Source organism: Danio aesculapii, chromosome 15 (assembly GCF_903798145.1).
Source record: "Danio aesculapii chromosome 15, fDanAes4.1, whole genome shotgun sequence".
Classification (NCBI taxonomy): domain Eukaryota; kingdom Metazoa; phylum Chordata; class Actinopteri; order Cypriniformes; family Danionidae; genus Danio; species Danio aesculapii.
The window spans coordinates 37,062,911-37,078,109 of record NC_079449.1 but is presented as its reverse complement, the minus strand read 5'-3'; the positions used below and the strand labels follow the sequence as shown (position 1 = coordinate 37,078,109).

Genomic DNA, 15,199 nt, shown 5'->3' with positions numbered 1-15,199 from the left:
AATCTAGATTCGATGAGGAGGCTGGCTATATATTAATCACATGGGCTAAGGACTCATAGATCGCACTACAAAAACACAGGACAATAGAATAAAATTAAATGTAGTTCTTATTAAAATTATTTGTTCTTTTTTCTTTCCCATTCAGATTCAATATTCAGTTCACTTTACATTACTACCATTTATTTTGACAAATCAGCCACAAATTGAGATATCATGAAACAAAATAGAAGGAAATATCTTTCAAAAAAAGGAAAAAAATTGTTACCCTTGAGTGCACTCAAATATTTTAACTGTCTAACCACCCCTTCAATACTTAGCGTCCATATCAAACTCCAAAAGGAAACGTTGCAGCGCTGTTAGTTGAAGGATAGACCAGAGAACCAGGCACCAAGGCGAACAGAGAGGAATCCACCTTCAGTTGGAGGAACACCAGGAATCCAGGATCAGAAGAAGCCTCAAAAAAAACCAGTCTACACAAAAATGTGCAGAAAATTAACTAATGTTAACTAAATGTCATTCTTCCGTTTTTTCCATTTGTTCAATAATATTTAAAGTCAATATGTTCAATAATACAACTTAAAACTAAAATCAATAAAATGAAATTGAACAACCAAAAGTACAGTACAACATTGTAATGCAAAATTAACTCAAACCAGCATCATTTGCTTTCAAAATGCATCTTTCTTATTGTACAAACTAGAATATACAACAAAATATACCTGTTAGGTAACATCCACTGCTATTGCAGATAGCCAGACTGGTTTTTTGTCTTTTTTTTATCCACTGTAATCCACTGTAACGTCGAAATATAAACTTTTTAGTCATATCACCATTTTAGCTTCAAGCTAATCAACACAAACGATAGTTTTCACTTACCCAGATATTTTTGTTTTACAACAAATGTCATCTCATCTTTAATGTGGTTCAACTTAAGGAATATAATTCGTTTTCTGAATAATTATAACCTTAATATTCACTTCTGCTCTGGCTCCCGTTTTTTTCCAGCATCTCTTCCCTTTAGGCAAAACCCGCATGGCCAAAAACAGCAGAAGAAGAAAGTTTTATTGTGCCCTGCCACCTAGTGGCGAACTAGATATTGCGCTTTACTCTAGTTTGAGTGGTTGCATTAAAGGTCATTTCTGGACTTTATTTGGACAGAATTGACAGGGTTACACCCTCCCCCTCTAGACCACATGCGTCCCTGCATGTGTGTTAAACCTGACAAGGTATCTGATTGTCAGAAATAATGTCTTGGAGTTTCCCAAAAAACTGACTAATGGCAAGGATTAGGGGTCTCCCTAGCTCTTCATAGTAACTCTTTCTCTGTGTAATCGTCTGGGCTCACCTTGTTCCACCCCAAAAGTAACTTCTGAGTGCCCTTTAGGGGTTACAGGGAACCTGTTCTGAACATTGTCCATGTCGTGAGCTGGTGTCGGGTCTGTGACCACTGTGCTTTGCAATATTTCATCTTCTGGAATATCTATGATGACCTGGTCACCTTTGGTTGGGGACTGATGGACAGCTGTATTCATGTCAAGAGGTGCAACTGAGTGATCAGGAATTGGTTGGGGTTCTGGCGATTTGAACTCAGGAGCCATGGGATTCAGAGAGGACGGAGAGCCACTGACGGGGATAACTTCGAACTCTTGCACATAGGGTCCCCATGTGGTGAACTGTGGAGGTTCATTCACATAGTAGCCATCATCCTCTTCTTCTCTGTCCGAATATTCATGCTCCCTCTCTTGGTTTTGTCTGCTCCTCAAGCGCATTTGAGTTCGTTTGCTTTGGTGTTTCACTAAATTAGGAGTAATCTCAACTGGCAGAAATCCACAGGGTAAAAGTAAGTCCCTGTGAAGTGTACGCTGAGGGCTATTTCCTGTTTCTGGCTTGACTACATACACAGGACCACCGTCAATCCGTCTCACAACGATATGGATGGGCCTTTCCCATTTATCGGCTAACTTGTGTTTGCCACGGACACTGACATTCTTCACCAAGACACGGTCCCCTTCTTCTAGTTCAGCAGTTTTCACCTTGGCATCAAATCTGTGCTTATTTCTTTCTCCAGACTTCTTGGAGTTCTCTGCAGCCAGTGCATAGCTTTCTTTGAGTCTCTGGCGCAAGTTTTGGATATATTCTGAGTGAGTTGTATGAGTCTCAGTTGGAGGTTTCAGGCCAAGAATGAGGTCAACTGGCAGAGTTGGCTGCCTGCCGAACATCAGCTCATACGGTGAGTAACCTGTTGCATCACTCCTGGTGCAGTTGTACGCATGTACAACAGGCCTCACAAAGTCTCGCCAGTGATGTTTGTCTTTCTCGTCAAGGGTACCAAGCATGCCAATAAGGGTCCTGTTAAAGCGCTCCACAGGATTCCCCTGAGGATGGTATGGGGTGGTGCGCACTTTCTCAGCCCCTATCAGCGAACACAGCTCCTTGATTGTGTGGGATTCAAAGTCCCGTCCCTGATCACTATGAAGGCGACTAGGGAACCCATAGTAGACCAGGAAGTTTTCCCAGAGAGCTTTAGCAACAGTTCTGGCCCTTTGGTCTTTTGTTGGCACCGCCACTGCGAAGCGGGTGAAATGATCAGTGATGACTAGTATGTTTCTGGTATCACGATTGTCAGGTTCAAGGGACAAGTAATCCATGCAAACAAGCTCTAGCGGGTAAGTTGTTTTAATATTCACCATGGGTGCTGCTCTTTGTGGCGGGGTTTTTCTTCTGAAACAACGTTCGCATGTGTGACACTTCTTCTCAACTGATTCTTTCATTTTTGGCCAATAACATCTGGTACGAGCAAGACTGAACACACGCTCTGGCCCTAGGTGACCAACCTCATCGTGAAAACCCTTGAGAGCTCTTTCTCTGAATGCCTCAGGTAAGACGAGCTGATGAATTTTGTCTCCTCTGTCAAAACATTTCCTGTAAAGGACATCATCAATAAGTTCAAACTTATCCCACTCCCGAAGGAGCAACTTGACTTCAGGTGACTCAGCTCTTATAGATTTGAAATGGGGCTTTTGTCCTTTTTTGACCAAGGCGATGACTTTCCCAATTGATGGATCGTTTCTTTGTGCTTCATGCCAGTTTTCTTTTGTCATGCCAGGTACAGTGTCTTGTCCAGTACCAGTGAATAAATCAGGTAAGGAGGAGGCGTCAATAACAAGGGACTATACGGCCCAGCCCTATATTTGATGTTGAATCTAAAGGTTGAGAGGGCCGCTAGCCAGCGGTGTCCGGCTGCGTCGAGCTTTGCAGAAGAAAGGACATAGGTAAGCGGGTTGTTGTCTGTTAGGACTGAAAAATCTGTACCATACAGGTAGTCACAGAATTTCTCACAAACTGCCCACTTTAAAGCTAGAAATTCTAACTTGTGAGTAGGGTAGTTCTTCTCGCTCTTGGATAAGCCTCTGCTGGCATAAGCTATTACTCTAAGCTTTCCATCTTGAGCTTGGTAAAGAGCTGCTCCCAACCCCTCACAGCAAGCATCTGTATGTAGCACATACGGGAGCTTGGGATTCGCGAAAGCGAGTACAGGGGCCGATGTCAACTTTTCAACCAGTGTTCTGAAAGAGCACTCACATGCAGGCGTCCACTCTGAGCCGAAGGGTGCTCTGGGGCTTATACCAGTGTTGGGTCTCAGTGTTTTATAAACTTTGCCCCTCTTTTTAGGTGGATAATACCCAGCGGTGAGCGCGTTGAGAGGCCTGGCGATTTTTGAGTAGCCCTCCACAAATCTTCGGTAATACCCCGAAAATCCGAGGAAGCGTTTCAGTTCTTCCCTGTTTCTAGGGCGAGGCCAATCTTTCAGAGCTGACACTTTTTCTGGGTCTGTGTGAACTCCTTGAGCGTCAACGATATGCCCCAGGTATTTCACGGAGGACTTGAAAAACTGACACTTCTCTGGGGATAGTTTTAGGCCATAGCTTTTGAGACGATGAAGCACCTTCAGGAGCCTTGCCTCGTGCTCTTCTAGAGTCTGGGAGAAAACAATGACATCGTCTAAAAACACCAAAACCTCGCTCAGATGTAGGTCACCAACACACTTTTCCGTAAGGCGTTGAAATGTGCTAGGTGCGTTGGTGACACCTTGCGGCATACGATTGAATTCGTAGAAACCTAATGGACATGTGAACGCAGTTCTGTGTTTATCTTCTTCCATCATTTCCACCTGGTAATACCCAGACTTTAGATCCATCACAGAGAACCACTTTGCTCCACTCAGAGCAGAAAACGTCTCCTCGATGTTAGGAAGAGCATAAGCATCCTTGATAGTGCGGCTGTTAAGCTTCCTATAGTCGATGCACAGTCTGATCTTTCCGTTCTTTTTCTTTACAACAACCACTGGGGATGCAAAGGGGCTCTCGGATTCCCTTATTATACCAGCATCCAGAAGCTCTCTGAGATGTTGTCTGACAGCTTCTCGGTCACTGGGATGTATCGGCCTGGATCTTTCTTTGAAGGGCGTCTCGTCCTGCAGACGGATGGTATGTTTTACGGCAATGGTATGGCCAAATGACAGCTCATCATGTGCAAAAACCTCAGGAATGGAGTTCAGTTTATCCCGAATGCGTGCCTTCCACTCTTCTGGCATCGGGGAGTCATCCAGATTGAATGAATGCTTGCCATTTGAGGTTCGTGAATTGACTGGTGCAGAGGAGGTCATGGGCATCACACTCTGAACTGCAGACACTTCACCAATAACACACTTTGGAGGTAGGGTGACAGTGTGATCTGCTGTGTTGCTGAGGACCACAGGAATCTTGTTTGAAGCTCTTGTGCTTATGTTTACTAGTGCACACTGAGTGAACAACCCACCCGGCAAGAAGGAAGATTCGGGGGGTTCAATGACAAATGTCATATTGGAATTGGCTTTCCCGACTCTAACATCTCCAAAAAGATACATTTTGTGTCTTGCCGGAATAGTGATGGGCTTCTCTCCGTGCAATTTCACTAGGTAAGCTTTAGCTTCATTTTCGCGTACTCGGGCCACATGTTGGAGTAGTACTGCAAAACTGTCTGATCTTCTGAGAAACTTGGATTTGTCATAGCTTATTCCGCGTTGGTATAACTCAAGCAAGACATTTGTGCCAATTAAGACAGGAACTTTGCTATTGAACTGGTTCTCAGGGACAATGAGTGCTAAAACAGACATTTGCTCTTCTGTTCCAGTAACATTCTCAGGGAAAGTTAAGTGGACTTCCACGTACCCCAGGTAAGGCACCGCTTGACCCCCAGCCCCTTCGACCTCGAGAAGATTGTGTATCGACTGAACAGGTAAGTCTGACATATATCTAGAATGAAAAGTCTCTGAAATTGTTGTTACTTGGGATCCAGTGTCAAGAATGGCATCACATTTCATATCTCCAACAGAGATGATCGAAGTACAACGAGGTCCCACAAGTCCAGGCGGCAATTTGCAGCCAAAAGATTCACTGCTTTTAGAAGAACACTCATTGTGAGTCATTGCTATGGGACATTCTTTGTCCTCAGCTCCTGGTCGCCCCAAGGCAGGAGCCTCTAGAAGTTTAAAGATGTTCTGTCGGCTCCCTGCTTGGCCCAGAATTTGCTTCGTTTTTCTTTGAGCTCTGCATTCTTTTTCCGGACGAGGCCTGGATTGGGTTCAAAAGTGCACTTTGCAGCGATGTGGCCATCACCCCCACATTTAAAACAGAACCAGGGCTTAGGTGGCGTTAGAGAGTGGGGGTTTGTGTCCCTGTTGGAAGCTTGCGCGAGTAAACTTTCAATCTTAGTAGGCGGCTCACCTTGGGCTGGACGGCTCTGCACTCCCTCATGCCTTTCTCCTTTCTTTCCTTGCTCTATTAGCTTTGCAACCTGTATCCTTAACTCTGCAACTTCCTTTTCTAGTTTCGAATCTGTCTCGTGTTTCCTCGTCACAGTGGGGGCAGCTTCAGGTTCGAATACTGGCATGCTCATAACTGAATGAACATGTACTGCAGCCTTCGTACTTCCAAGGTGCTTTTTCATGCGATCCATCTTTGCTGCTCTCCTATCCTCCTCTGTTCTCAAAAGCAACAACAATTCTGGGAATGAGGGGGGATTGGGTTTCCTGTGCTCGAGCTGCAGGCCAATGATTAGACTCTGGTCCCAGCATCCCCTACAGAACTGCCGAAGTAAGTACTTTTCAGACTCTGCAGCTGAAACTCCCCCTCTGGTAATGGCTTTGGTGAGAAGAGTCTGGAGACGGCCCAAATAGACAGAGGGCTTTTCACCTGAGTTTTGGTTAGAGCCCAGGAAGGTAGCGAATAGCTCCTCTCCATCTTCGACTACTCCGAATGCTGACTCGAGCTGGGTGAGGTAAGCTTGCGGAGTTGCATCTGTCCCCAGCGGCTTAACAATGTCTGCTGCTGGGCTGAGGAGACTCTCCAATATTCTCCTTACTTTCTGTGAATCAGAGACAGACACGTCCTTAAGAAGTAGGTCTACCTGAGTACGCCAGGAATCATAATCGACTTCTCCATTGGGTTTTGGCAGCCGCCCCGAGAATGTACGAATCCTGCTTTGACTGTAGCTAGACGGTGTGGAGTCACTGCGAATGAAATGTTCAACAATAACTTTTTGGACATGAGGTGGGTTAACTGTGCCTTCATCAAGAAATGGATTTCTTGTAGCAGTAGTCGAGATGTTTCGGGTGACTGCATCAGATGAATTAGCAATATCATTGTTGGCTTGCATATCACCATCTTCACTGCTACCATTTGTGGAGACAGCAACAGGATTTTCAGAGGGCTGTAGCTGGGTATCTGGGCTTTGCGGAGGGGCAGGTTCTCTCTGGGGCTGGGCACTCTGCAGTTCACTTTGAAGTGCTTCCCAGAAGCCAGCTTTACTAATTTCAGCAAGAGAGCTCAATTCAGCTAAACATTTCTGAGCAAGTTCTCGTCCTAGTTCTTCTTGGCATAGCTCGCGGACTGTCTTGACACACCAGGTGACTGCTGGATCATTGGGACTGGGCAGGATACCTAGTTGTACTGGGTCGAGTCTAGATATTGTTCGCTCTGCTGTGTATTCAATAAGTGCACGGCCTCGGGGTTGTTCTGGGTCATTGGGAACTCTGACTACTTTCTTAATGTCCCCGTTAACTTTAAAGAACTCTGTAATGTCATCATCAGAATAAGCTTCACCTATGCCTGTGACATATAGACAACTAGGCCCATGCACACTAAACTGATTGCAAAGATCCATTTTGCAGTAAGTGCGATCTTAGTGTACTTCAGTTTTTTTTTCTTGGGGGGGGGGTCTATTTTACACACTGTGCCAACCTCCTGGCTGGCTCGCCATGACTGTAACCCTACGGTGGTAATTCTGCGTTGTTGCAGGCTAAGAATCTATTTGTAGGAGTTATCTAAATCTAGATTCGATGAGGAGGCTGGCTATATATTAATCACATGGGCTAAGGACTCATAGATCGCACTACAAAAACACAGGACAATAGAATAAAATTAAATGTAGTTCTTATTAAAATTATTTGTTCTTTTTTCTTTCCCATTCAGATTCAATATTCAGTTCACTTTACATTACTACCATTTATTTTGACAAATCAGCCACAAATTGAGATATCATGAAACAAAATAGAAGGAAATATCTTTCAAAAAAAGGAAAAAAATTGTTACCCTTGAGTGCACTCAAATATTTTAACTGTCTAACCACCCCTTCAATACTTAGCGTCCATATCAAACTCCAAAAGGAACCGTTGCAGCGCTGTTAGTTGAAGGATAGACCAGAGAACCAGGCACCAAGGCGAACAGAGAGGAATCCACCTTCAGTTGGAGGAACACCAGGAATCCAGGATCAGAAGAAGCCTCAAAAAAAACCAGTCTACACAAAAATGTGCAGAAAATTAACTAATGTTAACTAAATGTCATTCTTCCGTTTTTTCCATTTGTTCAATAATATTTAAAGTCAATATGTTCAATAATACAACTTAAAATAAAAATCAATAAAATGAAATTGAACAACCAAAAGTACAGTACAACATTGTAATGCAAAATTAACTCAAACCAGCATCATTTGCTTTCAAAATGCATCTTTCTTATTGTACAAACTAGAATATACAACAAAATATACCTGTTAGGTAACATCCACTGCTATTGCAGATAGCCAGACTGGTTTTTTGTCTTTTTTTTATCCACTGTAATCCACTGTAACGTCGAAATATAAACTTTTTAGTCATATCACCATTTTAGCTTCAAGCTAATCAACACAAACGATAGTTTTCACTTACCCAGATATTTTTGTTTTACAACAAATGTCATCTCATCTTTAATGTGGTTCAACTTAAGGAATATAATTCGTTTTCTGAATAATTATAACCTTAATATTCACTTCTGCTCTGGCTCCCGTTTTTTTCCAGCTTCTCTTCCCTTTAGGCAAAACCCGCATGGCCAAAAACAGCAGAAGAAGAAAGTTTTATTGTGCCCTGCCACCTAGTGGCGAACTAGATATTGCGCTTTACTCTAGTTTGAGTGGTTGCATTAAAGGTCATTTCTGGACTTTATTTGGACAGAATTGACAGGGTTACATGAAGAAAAAAAACCTTGAGAAACCAGACTCAGTTGGGCACGACCATTTTAATTGACCATCCATCTGTATGGTGTAGCTGGTTAACCAAGCCTAGGTGCCCAGAGAAGGTGTTTCAGTGGGCATTGGTTCATCCTTGTCATTGGGGACCGTCGGCCTGCCTACTGCTTGCAAGGTGCCCTCCAGTGGCTGCAACTCCAGGCTGCTCTCACTCTTGCACAACAAGGAATTGTCATCTCTAACAATTCCATTGCTGTCACCAATTCATCTATGGTTGAGCAGCACGCTGCTCCTACCAATGAGAGCCCATTACAGGCTAATATCTTCGTCTTCACCATCTCATAATCGTCATTTTGCAGGGCTTGTAGGGAATATTACATTTGATGTGCCTCTGTGGTGAGGAAAGGTGCCAGCACACACACCCACTCTCCCTTGTCCCAGCTCTCCCTGGTGGCGATAACCTCAAAGGTGTGCAGATATGCTTCAAAAGCATCCAGTTCACTAAGTTGCTCGACCATCTGCTCTGTCCTCTCTTGCCTTAGAGCAAGCTTCTCTGCGAACAGTTGTAAGTTGCAGTATCAGCTCCTCCATCTTTTTGCTTGGGGTGGCAGGAAGGTAGAGAGGGCAAGTCTATGTCTGAAACAAATGTAAAGAGTAATCGCAATATGTGCCGTATTTTCATTAATTCAATAAAATGCTGTCAGTGGCTGTCAACAATAACAACAAACTTTGACAGGGAAAGAATGAATAATTATTGAAGCAGCACTGGATAATTACCTCATAAAGACTCCCACACAACTCTCTAGTAACAGTGTAAAGACTACCCAAAACAGAAACCATCTGACAACACCCTACTAACCATTAGGTTAGGCAGCACCATTAGGCAGCACCATTGTATCCCAAAATCATACAAAAACAATGAAAATTCCACATGAGCTGTTTTTTTTTAATAAATAAATAAATACACAAGTTATATTATAAATACGTTCCTAAGTAAAATATAAAATTTAAAAGTAATAATAAATAGTAAAGATATTTATAGAATCTGACAGTATTCGTTGAGAGTAGATCACAAATGACTCAAGATGTTTTTATCTTGTGTATGATGTAAACCCCAACAAAGTCTCTTTTGCTGTTTGGAAAAAAAAAGGTTTACATCAAGAAATTGCTGCCACTTCTGTCTTATCTGCCCTTTCTATTGAAACCTGCGGATGACCCTCTATAGGATGTAGAAAACTTGATTCAAACAATAAAATTCTTTGTGATTGAATGTGACCCACAAACAGAAGAAATCAATACAATATACACAGGCACAAATTGGCTTCAGCAGAGAGCAGCAGGTATGAGTGGCAACTCCTGATAAAGTGATTGATAAATGTATCAAACATGTTGTGCCAGAGGATCCCCTGCTCGTCCTGATTTTGCCAAGTGCTAGTTATCCTGAGACCAACATAATTTATGATGACCCAGGGACAACAACTCTATCAGCCAATCAAATGTTATTATGTCATCATTATGTGCCCCCTGCAGAGTCCGCCAAAAACGCAAATTCAAAAAGAAGAAAACACACAAACACACACAGGCACACGCACCTGCCATTTTCACCTCTGAAGAGGACAAGTGAAGAGGTAAGATCACCGGTTTTCTTCTATAAGTTTACAGAAGCAGTAATGATTGTAAAATTCATATGTGATTATGGATTTGCCCTTTTTTCCAGCGAAGCGAACGAGCAACATTTAACTTTAGTTTGCATTAAGTTAGCCTAATTAGCCATCCCTACCTTACGTTAGATTGGAGTGCTGCTCTACCGTTACTGCGATTTACTTTCAGGCTTCAATTAAAACGAGCTAACAATATTGTTTTGAATATTTTAATCTAGCTATTAAACGCGACTCAACTTGGCCTCTTGCTAATATAATGTTTTTGTCTTATAATTCGGTTTTTAGCATGTATTATGTCAATTTCATTTAAAGAAAAACCGCAGAAATGTGGACCAAAACAGCACTAGTTTAAACACAAGACAGTAGGTTATTTGAGACGTTAGCTTAACGTACTGTGAATCGCTGCAAAATTCAACTAGCGATTTAATCTGATTATTTATTCTGTTAAATATGTTGACCTCAGGTCATAATCGCTGATTTATTAATATGTTAATCTCAGGTCATCATCGCGGATTTATTAATATCATTAAGACGTTAACTTCAGGTCATCATCACTGATTTATTAATATCATTAATACGTTAACTTCAGGTCATGATCGCTGATTTATTAATATCATTATTATTTACCACAGGTTATCATCACTGATTTATTAATATCATTAATATGTTAACCACAGGTCATACTCACAGATTTATTAATAGCATTAATACTTTAATCTCAGGTCATCATCACTGATTTATTAATATCATTAAAATGTTAACCTCAGATCATCACCACTGATTTATTAATATCATTAATATGTTAACCACAGGTCATCATCACTGATTTATTAATATGTTAACCTCAGGTCATCATCACTGATTTAAGAATATCAGTAATATGTAAACCACAAATCATAATCAGATTTTTTAATATCATTAATATGTTAACCTCAGGTCATCATTGCTGATTTATTTATATCATTAAAATGATAACCTCAGGTCATCATCACTGGTTTATTAATATAATTAATATGTTAACCTCAGGCCATCATTGCTGATTTATTAATATCATTAATATTTACCTCAGGTCATCATCACTGATTTATTAATATCATTAATATGTTAACCACAGGTCATCATCGCAGAATTAATAATATCATTAATATGTTAACCACAGGTCATCATCACTGATTTATTAATATCATTAATATGTTAACCTCAGGTCATCATCGCTGATTTGTAAATATAATTAATATATTAACCTCAGGTCATCACCACTTATTTATTAATATCCTTAATATGTTAACTTCAGGCCATCATCGCTGATTTATTAATATCATTAATATGTTAACCTCAGGTCATCATCGCTGATTTGTTAATATCATTAAAATGTTAACCTCAGATCATCATCACTGATTTATTAATCTCATTAATCTTTACCTCAGGTCATCATCACTGATTTATTAATATCATTAATATGATAACCACAAATCATCATCACAGATTTATTAATATCATTAATACGTTAAGCACAGGTCATCATCACTGATTTATTAATATGTTAACCTCTGGTCATCATCACTGATTTATTATTATAATTAATATGTTAACCTCATGTCATCATTGCTGATTTATTAATATCATTAGTATGTTAACCACAGGTCATCATCACTGATTTATTAATATCATTAATATGTTAGCCTCCGGTGATCATCGCTGATTTATTAATATCATTAATATTTACCTCAGGTCATCATCACTGATTTATTAATGTCATCAATATTTACCTTAGTTCATCATCACTGATTTATTAATATCATTATTTTTTACCTCAGGTCATCATCGCTGATTTATTAATATCATTAGTATGTTAACCACAGGTCATCATCACTGATTTATTAATGTCATTAATACGTTAAGCACAGGTCATCATCACTGATTTATTAATATGTTAACCTCAGGTCATCATCACTGATGTATTATTATAATTAATATGTTAACCTCATGTCATCATCGCTGATTTATTAATATCATTAGTATGTTAACCACAGGTTATCATCACTGATTTATTAATATCATTAATATGTTAACCTCCGGTGGTCATCATCGCTGATTTATTAATAGCATTAATATTTACCTCAGGTCATCATCACTGATTTATTAATATCATTAGTATGTTAACCACAGGTCATCATCACTGATTATTAATATCATTAGTATGTTAACCACAAATCATCATCACAGATTTAATAATATCATTAATATGTTAACCTCAGGTCATCATCACTGATTGTTAATATCATTATTATTTACCACAGGTCATCATCACTGATAATTAATATCATTAGCATGTTAACCACAGGTCATCATCACTAATTTATTAATATCATTAATATGTTAACCACAGGTCATCATCGCAGATTTATTAATATCATTAATACTTTAACCTCAGGTCATCATCACTGATTTATTAATATCATTAAAATGTTAACCTCAGATCATCACCACTGATTTATTAATATCATTAATATGTTAACCACAGGTCATCATCACTTATTTAATTATATGTTAACCTCAGGTCATCATCACTGATTTAAGAATATCAGTAATAAGTAAACCACAAATCATAATCAGATTTTTTAATATCATTAATATGTTAACCTCAGGTCATCATCACTGATTTATTTATATCTTTAAAATGATAACCTCAGGTCATCATCACTGGTTTATTAATATAATTAATATGTTAACCTCAGGCCATCATCGCTGATTTATTAATATCATTAATATTTACCTCAGGTCATCATCACTGATTTATTAATATCATTAATATGTTAACCACAGGTCATCATCGCAGAATTAATAATATCATTAATACGTTAACCACAGGTCATCATCGCAGAATTAATAATATCATTAATACGTTAACCTCAGGTCATCATCACTGATTTATTAATATCATTAATATGTTAACCTCAGGTCATCATCGCTGATTTATTAATATCATTAGTATGTTAACCACAGGTCATCATCACTGATTTATTAATGTCATTAATACGTTAGGCACAGGTCATCATCACTGATTTATTAATATGTTAACCTCAGGTCATCATCACTGATGTATTAATATATTTAATATGTTAACCTCATGTCATCATCGCTGATTTATTAATATCATTAGTATGTTAACCACAGATTATCATCACTGATTTATTAATATTATTAATATGTTAACCTCCGGTCATCATCGCTGATTTATTAATATCATTAATATTTACCTCAGGTCATCATCACTGATTTATTAATATCATCAATATGTTAGCCTCCGGTGATCATCGCTGATTTATTAATATCATTAATATTTACCTCAGGTCATCATCACTGATTTATTAATGTCATTAATATTTACCTTAGTTCATCATCACTGATTTATTAATATCATTATTATTTACCTCAGGTCATCATCACTGATTTATTAATATCATTAGTATGTTAACCACAGGTCATCATCACTGATTATTAATATAATTAGTATGTTAACCACAAATCATCGTCACAGATTTAATAATATCATTAATATGTTAACCTCAGGTCATCATCACTGATTGTTAATATCATTAGTATCTTAACCACAAATCATCATCACAGATTTATTAATATCTTTAATATGTTAACCACAGGTCATCATCACTGATTTATTAATATGATTAATATGTTAGCCTCCGGTGATCATCGCAGATTTATTAATATCATTAATATTTACCTCAGGTCATCATCACTGATTTATTAATGTCATCAATATTTACCTTAGTTCATCATCACTGATTTATTAATATCATTATTTTTTACTTCAGGTCATCATCGCTTATTTATTAATATCATTAGTAAGTTAACCACAGGTCATCATTGCTGATTTATTAATATGTTAACCACAGGTCATCATCACTGATATATTAATATTAATATGGTAATCTCAGGTCATTATCGCTGATTTATTAATATCATTAATGTGTTAACCATAGGTCATCATTGCTGATTTATTAATATCATTAATGTGTTAACCATAGGTCATCATCACTGATTTATTAATAACAATAATACGTTAACCTCAGGTCATCATCACTGATTTATTAATATCATTAATATGTTAACCACAGGTCATCATCGCAGAATTAATAATATCATTAATACGTTAACCACAGGTCATCATCGCAGAATTAATAATATCATTAATACGTTAACCTCAGGTCATCATCACTGATTTATTAATATCATTAATATGTTAACCTCAGGTCATCATCGCTGATTTATTAATATCATTAGTATGTTAACCACAGGTCATCATCACTGATTTATTAATGTCATTAATACGTTAGGCACAGGTCATCATCACTGATTTATTAATATGTTAACCTCAGGTCATCATCACTGATGTATTAATATCATTAATATGGTAACCTCAGGTCATCATCACTGATTTAATAATATGTTAACCTCAGGTCATCATCACTGATTTATTAATATCATTAGTATGTTAACCACAGGTCATCATCACTGATTTATTAATAACAATAATATGTTAACCTCAGGTCATCATCACTGATTTATTAATATCATTAATATGGTAACCTCAGGTCATCATCACTGATTATTAATATCTTTAATATGTTAACCACAGGTCATCATCACTGATTTATTAATATCATTAATATGTTAGCCTTCAGTGATCATCGCAGATTTATTAATATCATTAATATTTACCTCAGGTCATCATCACTGATTTATTAATGTCATCAATATTTACCTTAGTTCATCATCACTGATTTATTAATATCATTATTATTTACTTCAGGTCATCATCGCTTATATATTAATATCATTAGTATGTTAACCACAGGTCATCATCACTGATTTAATAATATAATAATACGTTAAGCACAGGTCATCATCACTGATTTATTAATATGTTAACCTCAGATCATCATCACTGATTTATTAATATAATTAATATGTTAACC

At 38.3% G+C, this 15,199-nt stretch overlaps 2 long non-coding RNA genes across 2 annotated transcripts; both read right to left on the bottom strand.

Annotated features, from left to right (window-relative positions):
- Positions 1 to 355: 355 nt before the first annotated feature.
- LOC130241354 (uncharacterized) lies at positions 356 to 999 on the bottom strand. Its single transcript, XR_008838860.1, has 3 exons — positions 877 to 999; positions 720 to 793; positions 356 to 470 (listed from the first exon to the last, which is right to left on the bottom strand). It is a non-coding gene; the product is annotated as an uncharacterized LOC130241354 (long non-coding RNA).
- A 6,637-nt stretch (positions 1,000 to 7,636) lies between these two features.
- On the bottom strand, positions 7,637 to 8,392 carry LOC130241353 (uncharacterized). The gene is made up of 3 exons (XR_008838859.1): positions 8,243 to 8,392; positions 8,086 to 8,159; positions 7,637 to 7,836 (listed from the first exon to the last, which is right to left on the bottom strand). It is a non-coding gene; the product is annotated as an uncharacterized LOC130241353 (long non-coding RNA).
- Positions 8,393 to 15,199: the final 6,807 nt, after the last annotated feature.